This window comes from Leiobunum rupestre, chromosome 8 (assembly GCF_980474605.1).
Source record: "Leiobunum rupestre chromosome 8, qqLeiRupe1.1.hap1, whole genome shotgun sequence".
Taxonomy (NCBI): domain Eukaryota; kingdom Metazoa; phylum Arthropoda; class Arachnida; order Opiliones; family Sclerosomatidae; genus Leiobunum; species Leiobunum rupestre.
In genome coordinates, this window is record NC_143391.1 from 45,037,821 (window position 1) to 45,048,962 (window position 11,142).

An 11,142-nucleotide genomic window follows, 5' to 3' on the forward strand; every position below is an offset into this window, starting at 1 on the left:
TCACTTTATTCGTCATATATTTGTACCCCTTAAAAGTAAATATCATTTTATTCGCTATATATTTGTACCCCTTAAAAGTAAATATCACTTTATTCGCCATCTATTTATGACCCCCACAAATTTTTTACATTTAGTTCACCATCTATTTGTACCAATTAAAAGTAAATATCACTTTATTCGTCATCTATTTGTGACCCCCACAAATTATTTACATTTAGTTCACCATCTATTTGTACCAATTAAAAGTAAATATCACTTTGGGGCTGTTCACAAATTACGTAACGCGGTAGGGGGGAGGAGGGGTTTGTGCAAGCGTTACGAATTGTTACGTGGGGGGGGGAGGGAGGGTTCACTAAAATGTTACGTAACACATCTTATTTTTCATATCGTAGAATAAAATTTTCATCACTTTCAGAAACAGTCACAATAGACCCATAACAAAAGAGGGGCCGCAGACCTGGCTTAAGTGAGACCTCTGGATGGAACATCCTGTTTGTGACGTTTTAAACCACGTGACCGCCATTGAAATATACAGGCGGAAGTAAGGAAACGGATGGTCCGTCCAAATGCTGAGTGGCCAGGTAAAAATGTTAATTTTCGGCCCCCAACTTTCATCATGGGTCTATTATTAAAAACATAAGCATTTTCATTGGTTTACCCACGTTTAAAAGAATTTCAAATGACCTTGATGTACAGTTTCGCCTATTTTCCCACGCTCGGGATGGACAAAGGTGCGAGAACGATTAGTAAAATTTTGTACCTGGTCTTATTGTACTTTATCACCAGCATATTAGTTGTTTCGTACTATAATAATATAAGGGGGTCGAGATTTGTTACGTAATTTAAGAAGAGGGGTCTTTCGATTTGTTACTTTTTGTTACGAGTGGGAGGGGGGAGTCCAAAAAGTGGTTTTTCTGCGTTACGTAATTTGTGAACAGCCCCTTTATTCGTTATCTATTTGTTATTTTTACAAATAAATAACAAGTTAAATAATCATAAATAACTTTATTTTGTTAGAATTATTTATTATATTAATTATTTGAAAATTAAAAACTTTTTATTATATAAAAATTACCTTTATTTCCAATAAATTTTGTTTTTATCAGACATTAAATTATATCTTTAACCTCTTTTAATAATGATGAATTAACAAACAATAATGGTGCTACTATTTTCAATTTGTCATTTATTAAATCCAATTAAATAGTTGTAATACAATAATTATTAAAAACACTCATTACAATACACAATCAATTTTTAGTATTTTGTGACCATTTATGGTATAATTTTGTCTATATAGAGTTATGTTAAAATAAATAAAAATATTTTGTTGGTTTTGATTATTTATTTCATAAGCTAATAAATGCTTATAATTTTGCAAAAATTATCCCTTGTTAATGTGAAGGTTAAAGGCAGATCGTTTTCAGATGAAGAAACCGATATTCTGGTTACAAAGATGTAGGAACGAAATTTTCAGAACTTCAACAACATAAAGGTATAAACGTATCTTAATCGTCTAATCAATTCAGAAAAGCATGCCGGGGATAATTTAGAACGCTATCGCGATAGCTGAAAATAACGGACGCAGTCAACGTCATTGGCTCTCAAGACAGAGAGAAATAAGTGGAATGCGTTAAAATCCAATGTCCGAATCGTTTACCGGCCGCGCTCTCGGCGATAAAACACGGCAAATTATGTCAAAACAACGGGAAGAGGTGGTAAAACGTTAAAATATAGAAAACCAGTAAAACACTGCCCGTGTGAACCAGTCTTTACGAATTTTTGCGTCTATCACGTGACGGCATAACGCTCGCTGATTGGTCGAGCCCGACGTTCCCGAGCAAACGCGCCTCAAAAACGGTCCTCTGTTTTCTCGTTTACCGGCAACACTCGCGACGGTAAAATCCGGCAAATTATGTCCGATTGTAGAGTTGTGTTCCTGTGTGCCAGAACAACGAAAAAAGCTGATAAAACTAGAAAATAGAAAAAACCAGGAAAACACTGCCCGTGTGAACCAGCCCTAACGGTTCGTTTCACCACGAACCAGTAGAAAGATGGACTACGTTAGATTTTAACCTCTTTATTCATCCTAGTAATTGTGGGAGTCACAAGCGAAAGGTGTTACCGTCTGTGGATTGCTATAATCAGACTGATATCTTGGCTCAATCCCCAGACGGTAACAACCAAGTTTCTCTCTGCTTCCCCCTTTTCCCCCATCCCCTTCGCTGCTAACTTATCTCAATCCGCAGAGAGTAATCGCAAGATTCTCAATGCTTCCCTCTTTTATACCTCCCTCCCCAATCCGCAGACGGTAACAGCAAGATTCTCTCTGCTTTCCCCCTTTCCCCTCCGCTGCTATCTCATCTCAATCCGCAGATGGTTATCGCAAGATTCTCCCTTCACTTCCCAGACTTCCCTCTTTCCCCAATCCGCAGACGGTAACAGCAACATTCTCTCCCTTCACCTTCCAGACTTCCTCCCTACCTAATCCGCAGAATTTGTTATCGCTTCCATTCGCCATAATTTTCATTCATCCCCAATCTCCAAGATTTTTTCGGCTTCCTCCTCTCCCCCCTCCCCAATCGCCAGAATTTGTTATCCCTTGCAATTGCCAGAATTAGTTTTCCTCGCGAAGATTTTTGGAGGATGAATTTTACCCATTTGCTTTCCCCAATCGCCAGAATTTGTTATCGCTTCCATTCTCCATTATTTTTTCCCCTATCGCTCGTCAATCTCTATATTTTCCTAGTGAGGGTTCCCTCCCCGAAATACTTTATGTACCCAAAATTGGACCGCAAGTTTTTTTTCTGTTTAGGGAAATCTCTATGGGAGTTTAACATTACAATAAAGCTAGTAGATCCAGTTTAGGGTACTTTTGGTCTGAAATAGGTTACATGGTGACTTTGGTCCATTTTTGGGTACTTTTCGTCCATTTTTGGATACATCAGAAAGCAGAATAAAAACGAAGAGCCGTAATTTTACCACTCTTCCCCCACCTCAATATCTATAATCCCAAGCAATGCTTTTTCCTTGTTATAATGATCTTCCAATTCCGTCTATAATTTAGTGATTCCCCTACAATTACTTAATTTATGTGTTCTAACTTTTTAAGTATAATACGTTAAAATACATTTATCATATAAATATTTTATCGACGGATTTTAATTAAGACTAATTTCCTAAGCCTAATACTATATAATACATTGTTCTCTAGAATATGATTAATAAGGACAAGTTATTTAAATTTAATTTTGTTATTTTAGAATTTTGTTTACATAATTACTTAGAGCTCGGTGTCGGTAAACTTTTAACCGTAACTAAGACACAAACGAATTTTTTCGAAAAATATTTCTTTGAATAAAAATGTTGTTAATATTTTTCGATCCCTTTTATTCGTATAATTTGATTAATACGTATATTTTTTTAAATAAAGTTATCTTTAGATGTAAATATTAGCAAATATGTTCAATAGTTTTTTTCTTAGTTCAACTATTATCCAATAATCTAAAATTCACCTAAGGTTTTTTTTTTTCAACTAAAAAATTAAATTATTCTATCACTTTTTGGCCAAAACTTTATTTGATTATCTTCCGTGAGTTTTTCATTATTTATAGTTGGTAATATTTAAAAAATTCATATTTATCAATTACCGGAAAAAAATTCTTTAGACTTTTGGTTTCTTAAAAAAACGATTTTTAAAACTTATGCGCAAGGTAGTTGAAATAAATATTTCACGTTTAATTGTTGCGATTAACCATGGCTGAAACGTATGGGGCGCCAAACCGGAAAAAAACTAAATAACTCTTCTAGGAATATTTAAACACTTCTAGGAATATTTAAACACTTCTAGGAATATTTAAACACTTCTAGGAATATTTAAACACTTCTAGGAATATTTTCAAACTTCTAGGAATATTTTCAAACTTCTAGGAATATTTTCAAACTTCTAGGAATATTTTCAAACTTCTAGGAATATTTTCAAACTTCTAGGAATATTTTCAAACTTCTAGGAATATTTTCAAACTTCTAGGAATATTTTCAAACTTCTAGGAATATTTTCAAACTTCTAGGAATATTTTCAAACTTCTAGGAATATTTTCAAACTTCTAGGAATATTTTCAAACTTCTAGGAATATTTTCAAACTTCTAGGAATATTTTCAAACTTCTAGGAATATTTTCAAACTTCTAGGAATATTTTCAAACTTCTAGGAATATTTTCAAACTTCTAGGAATATTTTCAAACTTCTAGGAATATTTTCAAACTTCTAGGAATATTTTCAAACTTCTAGGAATATTTTCAAACTTCTAGGAATATTTTCAAACTTCTAGGAATATTTTCAAACTTCTAGGAATATTTTCAAACTTCTAGGAATATTTTCAAACTTCTAGGAATATTTTCAAACTTCTAGGAATATTTTCAAACTTCTAGGAATATTTTCAAACTTCTAGGAATATTTTCAAACTTCTAGGAATATTTTCAAACTTCTAGGAATATTTTCAAACTTCTAGGAATATTTTCAAACTTCTAGGAATATTTTCAAACTTCTAGGAATATTTTCAAACTTCTAGGAATATTTTCAAACTTCTAGGAATATTTTCAAACTTCTAGGAATATTTTCAAACTTCTAGGAATATTTTCAAACTTCTAGGAATATTTTCAAACTTCTAGGAATATTTTCAAACTTCTAGGAATATTTTCAAACTTCTAGGAATATTTTCAAACTTCTAGGAATATTTTCAAACTTCTAGGAATATTTTCAAACTTCTAGGAATATTTTCAAACTTCTAGGAATATTTTCAAACTTCTAGGAATATTTTCAAACTTCTAGGAATATTTTCAAACTTCTAGGAATATTTTCAAACTTCTAGGAATATTTTAAAACTTCTAGGAATATTTTAAAACTTCTAGGAATATTTTCAAACTTCTAGGAATATTTTCAAACTTCTAGGAATATTTTCAAACTTCTAGGAATATTTTCAAACTTCTAGGAATATTTTCAAACTTCTAGGAATATTTTCAAACTTCTAGGAATATTTTCAAACTTCTAGGAATATTTTCAAACTTCTAGGAATATTTTCAAACTTCTAGGAATATTTTCAAACTTCTAGGAATATTTTCAAACTTCTAGGAATATTTTCAAACTTCTAGGAATATTTTCAAACTTCTAGGAATATTTTCAAACTTCTAGGAATATTTTCAAACTTCTAGGAATATTTTCAAACTTCTAGGAATATTTTCAAACTTCTAGGAATATTTTCAAACTTCTAGGAATATTTTCAAACTTCTAGGAATATTTTCAAACTTCTAGGAATATTTTCAAACTTCTAGGAATATTTTCAAACTTCTAGGAATATTTTCAAACTTCTAGGAATATTTTCAAACTTCTAGGAATATTTTCAAACTTCTAGGAATATTTTCAAACTTCTAGGAATATTTTCAAACTTCTAGGAATATTTTCAAACTTCTAGGAATATTTTCAAACTTCTAGGAATATTTTCAAACTTCTAGGAATATTTTCAAACTTCTAGGAATATTTTCAAACTTCTAGGAATATTTTCAAACTTCTAGGAATATTTTCAAACTTCTAGGAATATTTTCAAACTTCTAGGAATATTTTCAAACTTCTAGGAATATTTTCAAACTTCTAGGAATATTTTCAAACTTCTAGGAATATTTTCAAACTTCTAGGAATATTTTCAAACTTCTAGGAATATTTTCAAACTTCTAGGAATATTTTCAAACTTCTAGGAATATTTTCAAACTTCTAGGAATATTTTCAAACTTCTAGGAATATTTTCAAACTTCTAGGAATATTTTCAAACTTCTAGGAATATTTTCAAACTTCTAGGAATATTTTCAAACTTCTAGGAATATTTTCAAACTTCTAGGAATATTTTCAAACTTCTAGGAATATTTTCAAACTTCTAGGAATATTTTCAAACTTCTAGGAATATTTTCAAACTTCTAGGAATATTTTCAAACTTCTAGGAATATTTTCAAACTTCTAGGAATATTTTCAAACTTCTAGGAATATTTTCAAACTTCTAGGAATATTTTCAAACTTCTAGGAATATTTTCAAACTTCTAGGAATATTTTAAAGCGTTTCCTAGTTATTTTAAGAGAGACGTTTCCTACATATTTTACGGACATAGAATATTTTTCGGCAAAACGCGGGACAAAAAGCAGCGCTTGTAGTTTCCAATCGGAGAGTTGAGTGTGAACACTGTAAAGGCGAACTATGATGGTACTTGTACCGTTGATGGGATGGTTCTTGTACCGTTAATGGGATGGTTCTTTTACCGTTAATGGGATGGTTCTTGTACCGTTAATGGGATGGTTCTTGTACCGTTAATGGGATGGTTCTTGTACCGTTGATGGGATGGTTCTTGTACCGTTAATGGGATGGTTCTTGTACCGTTAATGGGATGGTTCTTGTACCGTTAATGGGGTGGTTCTTGTACCGTTAATGGGGTGGTTCTTGTACCATTGATGGGATGGTTCTTGTACCATTGATGGGATGGTTCTTGTACCGTTGATGGGATGGTTCTTGTACCGTTGATGGGATGGTTCTTGTACCGTTGATGGGATGGTTCTTGTACCGTTAATGGGGTGGTTCTTGTACCGTTAATGGGGTGGTTCTTGTACCGTTAATGGGGTGGTTCTTGTACCGTTAATGGGGTGGTTCTTGTACCGTTAATGGGGTGGTTCTTGTACCGTTAATGGGGTGGTTCTTGTACCGTTAATGGGGTGGTTCTTGTACCGTTAATGGGGTGGTTCTTGTACCGTTAATGGGGTGGTTCTTGTACCGTTAATGGGGTGGTTCTTGTACCGTTAATGGGGTGGTTCTTGTACCATTGATGGGGTGGTTCTTGTACCGTTGATGGGGTGGTTCTTGTACCGTTGATGGGATGGTTCTTGTACCGTTGATGGGATGGTTCTTGTACCGTTGATGGGATGGTTCTTGTACCGTTGATGGGATGGTTCTTGTACCGTTGATGGGATGGTTCTTGTACCGTTGATGGGATGGTTCTTGTACCGTTGATGGGATGGTTCTTGTACCGTTGATGGGATGGTTCTTGTACCGTTGATGGGATGGTTCTTGTACCGTTGATGGGATGGTTCTTGTACCGTTAATGGGGTGGTTCTTGTACCGTTAATGGGGTGGTTCTTGTACCGTTAATGGGGTGGTTCTTGTACCGTTAATGGGGTGGTTCTTGTACCGTTGATGGGATGGTTCTTGTACCGTTGATGGGATGGTTCTTGTACCGTTGATGGGATGGTTCTTGTACCGTTGATGGGATGGTTCTTGTACCGTTGATGGGATGGTTCTTGTACCGTTGATGGGATGGTTCTTGTACCGTTGATGGGATGGTTCTTGTACCGTTGATGGGATGGTTCTTGTACCATTGATGGGATGGTTCTTGTACCGTTGATGGGATGGTTCTTGTACCGTTGATGGGATGGTTCTTGTACCGTTAATGGGGTGGTTCTTGTACCGTTGATGGGGTGGTTCTTGTACCGTTGATGGGATGGTTCTTGTACCGTTAATGGGATGGTTCTTTTACCGTTAATGGGATGGTTCTTGTACCGTTAATGGGATGGTTCTTGTACCGTTAATGGGATGGTTCTTGTACCGTTGATGGGATGGTTCTTGTACCGTTAATGGGGTGGTTCTTGTACCGTTAATGGGGTGGTTCTTGTACCGTTAATGGGGTGGTTCTTGTACCGTTAATGGGGTGGTTCTTGTACCGTTAATGGGGTGGTTCTTGTACCATTGATGGGATGGTTCTTGTACCGTTGATGGGATGGTTCTTGTACCGTTGATGGGATGGTTCTTGTACCGTTGATGGGATGGTTCTTGTACCGTTAATGGGGTGGTTCTTGTACCGTTAATGGGGTGGTTCTTGTACCGTTGATGGGATGGTTCTTGTACCGTTGATGGGATGGTTCTTGTACCGTTGATGGGATGGTTCTTGTACCGTTGATGGGATGGTTCTTGTACCGTTGATGGGATGGTTCTTGTACCGTTGATGGGATGGTTCTTGTACCGTTAATGGGGTGGTTCTTGTACCGTTAATGGGGTGGTTCTTGTACCGTTAATGGGGTGGTTCTTGTACCGTTAATGGGGTGGTTCTTGTACCGTTAATGGGGTGGTTCTTGTACCGTTAATGGGGTGGTTCTTGTACCGTTAATGGGGTGGTTCTTGTACCGTTAATGGGGTGGTTCTTGTACCGTTAATGGGGTGGTTCTTGTACCGTTAATGGGGTGGTTCTTGTACCGTTAATGGGGTGGTTCTTGTACCGTTAATGGGGTGGTTCTTGTACCGTTAATGGGGTGGTTCTTGTACCGTTGATGGGATGGTTCTTGTACCGTTGATGGGGTGGTTCTTGTACCGTTGATGGGATGGTTCTTGTACCGTTGATGGGATGGTTCTTGTACCGTTGATGGGATGGTTCTTGTACCGTTGATGGGATGGTTCTTGTACCGTTGATGGGATGGTTCTTGTACCGTTGATGGGATGGTTCTTGTACCATTGATGGGATGGTTCTTGTACCGTTGATGGGATGGTTCTTGTACCGTTGATGGGATGGTTCTTGTACCGTTGATGGGATGGTTCTTGTACCGTTGATGGGATGGTTCTTGTACCGTTAATGGGGTGGTTCTTGTACCGTTAATGGGGTGGTTCTTGTACCGTTAATGGGGTGGTTCTTGTACCGTTAATGGGGTGGTTCTTGTACCGTTAATGGGGTGGTTCTTGTACCGTTAATGGGGTGGTTCTTGTACCGTTAATGGGGTGGTTCTTGTACCGTTAATGGGGTGGTTCTTGTACCGTTAATGGGGTGGTTCTTGTACCGTTGATGGGATGGTTCTTGTACCGTTGATGGGGTGGTTCTTGTACCGTTGATGGGATGGTTCTTGTACCGTTGATGGGATGGTTCTTGTACCGTTGATGGGATGGTTCTTGTACCGTTGATGGGATGGTTCTTGTACCGTTGATGGGATGGTTCTTGTACCGTTGATGGGATGGTTCTTGTACCGTTGATGGGGTGGTTCTTGTACCGTTGATGGGATGGTTCTTGTACCATTGATGGGATGGTTCTTGTACCGTTGATGGGATGGTTCTTGTACCGTTGATGGGATGGTTCTTGTACCGTTGATGGGATGGTTCTTGTACCGTTAATGGGGTGGTTCTTGTACCGTTAATGGGGTGGTTCTTGTACCGTTAATGGGGTGGTTCTTGTACCGTTAATGGGGTGGTTCTTGTACCGTTAATGGGGTGGTTCTTGTACCGTTAATGGGGTGGTTCTTGTACCGTTAATGGGGTGGTTCTTGTACCGTTAATGGGGTGGTTCTTGTACCGTTAATGGGGTGGTTCTTGTACCGTTGATGGGATGGTTCTTGTACCGTTGATGGGGTGGTTCTTGTACCGTTGATGGGGTGGTTCTTGTACCGTTGATGGGATGGTTCTTGTACCGTTGATGGGATGGTTCTTGTACCGTTGATGGGATGGTTCTTGTACCGTTGATGGGATGGTTCTTGTACCGTTGATGGGATGGTTCTTGTACCGTTGATGGGATGGTTCTTGTACCGTTGATGGGATGGTTCTTGTACCGTTGATGGGATGGTTCTTGTACCGTTGATGGGATGGTTCTTGTACCGTTGATGGGATGGTTCTTGTACCGTTGATGGGGTGGTTCTTGTACCGTTAATGGGGTGGTTCTTGTACCGTTAATGGGGTGGTTCTTGTACCGTTAATGGGGTGGTTCTTGTACCGTTAATGGGGTGGTTCTTGTACCGTTGATGGGATGGTTCTTGTACCGTTGATGGGATGGTTCTTGTACCGTTGATGGGATGGTTCTTGTACCGTTGATGGGATGGTTCTTGTACCGTTGATGGGATGGTTCTTGTACCGTTGATGGGATGGTTCTTGTACCGTTGATGGGATGGTTCTTGTACCGTTGATGGGATGGTTCTTGTACCGTTGATGGGATGGTTCTTGTACCGTTGATGGGATGGTTCTTGTACCGTTGATGGGATGGTTCTTGTACCGTTAATGGGGTGGTTCTTGTACCGTTGATGGGATGGTTCTTGTACCGTTAATGGGATGGTTCTTTTACCGTTAATGGGATGGTTCTTGTACCGTTAATGGGATGGTTCTTGTACCGTTAATGGGATGGTTCTTGTACCGTTAATGGGATGGTTCTTGTACCGTTAATGGGATGGTTCTTGTACCGTTGATGGGATGGTTCTTGTACCGTTAATGGGGTGGTTCTTGTACCGTTAATGGGGTGGTTCTTGTACCGTTAATGGGGTGGTTCTTGTACCGTTAATGGGGTGGTTCTTGTACCGTTGATGGGGTGGTTCTTGTACCGTTGATGGGATGGTTCTTGTACCGTTGATGGGATGGTTCTTGTACCGTTGATGGGATGGTTCTTGTACCGTTGATGGGGTGGTTCTTGTACCGTTAATGGGGTGGTTCTTGTACCGTTAATGGGGTGGTTCTTGTACCGTTAATGGGGTGGTTCTTGTACCGTTAATGGGGTGGTTCTTGTACCGTTAATGGGGTGGTTCTTGTACCGTTAATGGGGTGGTTCTTGTACCGTTAATGGGGTGGTTCTTGTACCGTTGATGGGATGGTTCTTGTACCGTTGATGGGGTGGTTCTTGTACCGTTGATGGGATGGTTCTTGTACCGTTGATGGGATGGTTCTTGTACCGTTGATGGGATGGTTCTTGTACCGTTGATGGGATGGTTCTTGTACCGTTGATGGGATGGTTCTTGTACCGTTGATGGGATGGTTCTTGTACCGTTGATGGGATGGTTCTTGTACCGTTGATGGGATGGTTCTTGTACCGTTGATGGGATGGTTCTTGTACCGTTAATGGGATGGTTCTTGTACCGTTAATGGGGTGGTTCTTGTACCGTTAATGGGGTGGTTCTTGTACCGTTAATGGGGTGGTTCTTGTACCGTTAATGGGGTGGTTCTTGTACCGTTAATGGGGTGGTTCTTGTACCGTTAATGGGGTGGTTCTTGTACCGTTAATGGGGTGGTTCTTGTACCGTTAATGGGGTGGTTCTTGTACCGTTAATGGGGTGGTTCTTGTACCGTTAATGGGGTGGTTCTTGTACCGTTAATGG